The 2,385-nt window shown below is 33.9% G+C and overlaps 1 pseudogene; it reads left to right on the top strand.

The window, feature by feature from the left end:
* The first annotated feature begins 404 nt into the window (after positions 1-404).
* LOC100514797 (olfactory receptor 5H2-like) lies at positions 405-1,356 on the top strand (annotated as a pseudogene).
* The last annotated feature ends 1,029 nt before the right edge of the window (positions 1,357-2,385 follow it).

The following is a 2,385-nucleotide window of genomic DNA, read 5'->3' as shown; positions in this document are numbered from 1 at the left end:
TTTAGTTTTCAATGAATGCCTATCCATAAAGAGTAATGTTCAAGATCCTTCACATGGCATTCGATATATTATATAATCCAGGTTCTTCTAACCTCTTACTTTTGACACTATATTCATGTCTTAAACATAAAACTTCTCTACCTAATTTAAAAATTTTCCCATAAATTTGCTCATGTTCAGAATGTCTTTCTTCTCTTCTACATCTGTCCATCCCTGTATATATTTTGAAGCAAAACAATCACATTTTTCCAGTGTAGCAATTTCTGCAAATACTTTTTATATTTTTGGTAAGAGTAAATCAAATAAAATGCATACAGGCTATGCTATACTTTATATTACCCTCACAAAACTTTCTTTTTAAAATTATATATCAATGTTATTTTTCCTTTTATTGCATTGTATTTCAGAGGCCATTTATTAAGCACATGGAAACAAAAAATGCAACAGAACTGACAGAGTTTGTTCTCACAGGACTTAAGTATCAGTCAGAGTGGCAAATCCCCCTGTTCCTGCTCTTCTTGATTATATACCTCATCACTCTCATCGGAAACCTTGGTCTGATTGCTCTCATCTGCAATGACCCTCACCTTCACAGCCCCATGTACTTATTCCTTGGAAACTTGGCCTTTGTGGATACTTGGTTATCATCCACAGTGACCCCCAACATGCTGGTCAATTTCTTTTCAAAGAGTAAAATGATCTCCCTTTCTGAATGTAAGATACAATTTTTTTCCTTTGCAATCTGTGCAACCACGGAATGTTTTCTGTTGGCAACTATGGCATATGATCGCTATGTGGCCATATGCAAACCATTACTATATCCAGTGATTATGACCAATAGACTATGTATCCAGCTGTTAGTTTTATCATTTTTAGGTGGCCTGTCTCATGCTATAATTCATAATGTTTTTTTTACTAAGATTAACTTTCTGTAATTCCATCATCATACATCACTTTTACTGTGACATTATACCACTGTTTAAGATATCCTGTACTGACCCTTCCATTAACTATATGATGGTATTAATCTTTGCTGGGATAATACAGATATTCACCATTTCTGTTGTTCTTGCCTCTTATACACTTGTTCTCTTTACAATATTAAAAAAGAAGTCCATGCAAGGCATAAGGAAGACCTTCTCCACCTGTGGAGCCCACCTCCTATCTGTCTCTTTATACTATGGGCCTCTTCTCTTCATGTATGTGCTGCCTGGATCTGCAGAAGAAAATGATCAAGATATGATGGACTCTTTATTTTATGCTGTCATAATTCCTTTCTTAAATCCAATTATCTACAGCCTGAGAAACAAGAAAGTCATAGATTCCATAACAAAAATGTTAAAGAGAAATGTTTAGATTTCATACTGATATATGTTCTCCTTTCATTAAAACAATGCAACATTGTGCAGATTAGATGTTGCTATGTGTTGATTATTGCCCAAAGTGTTTGAATTTATAGTCGTCTTATTCTTTTATTGACTTAAAATGTCAGTACCTAATAAATTCCTTAAAACAACTACATCTTAAGTGTTTGTATCATACTAAAATAATTAGAACATAACACAATAATGAAAGTATTTTACAGACCTGTGTGCCATTCAATTTGGATTTATAAATACATTAAGTACTGAAATAGTGCTGTTCCTCTGAACAATACTTGCTTATGATATCTTTGATATTTCTACAGCCAAACAGCCAAGAGACAGATATAACATTTAACTCCACATGGAGGCAGTTTGTATTTAAATGGATAGAGGCAATTCCCTGGAATTCTGCTACCCATCAAATGGTCTTATAGTCCATGTTATTTGGGGAAAGATAAATTTCACTTCTTGTGGGGATTACACCATACCACATAGAGAAATAAATACAAACAGGAAATCAATGAGGGCAAAATGACATGCAAGTTAAGGCAATGAAAATAGCTACACTGTAAGAAATGCTCTTAATTTAGTGTGTTTCTTAGAGAAAAGCAAGAGGTGAGTTGCCTCTCACTATGTGATTTCTGTAATGTCCTTTCTAGCTATGTTTGTATATTGTAGGTCAATGTGACAAATTTCACTAATCCAGAAAGCCAACAGATTAGACTGAAGATGTAAACTGGATAGGTATCAAGAAGAAAAAGGAAATGGCAGAAGGGGAGAAAAATGGTCAATCTTCCTAGAATTAACAAAATGAAGCTCATAAGATAAAGAAATTAGTGATCAGTAATAGTTATTGGAATGTGTGGTTGACAACAAGGTGCTTTAAATACACATTACCAAAGTTAAAATTATGTTAAGATGATATATCATAGTGCTCAGTGGGTGGCTGCGAAACACACGAAATGAAGAAGAGTTTGAAGGTTTCTTCCCTAAAGCCCTTAAATGTTAATTTTCATCACAC

Source organism: Sus scrofa, chromosome 13 (assembly GCF_054392235.1).
Source record: "Sus scrofa isolate SSC_HxYL_T2T_F1_AM1 chromosome 13, Sscrofa_HxYL_maternal_Yorkshire_Landrace_v2.0, whole genome shotgun sequence".
Classification (NCBI taxonomy): Eukaryota; Metazoa; Chordata; class Mammalia; order Artiodactyla; family Suidae; genus Sus; species Sus scrofa.
The sequence above is the reverse complement of the archived record's forward strand: the minus strand, read 5'-3'. Positions and strand labels throughout refer to the sequence as shown.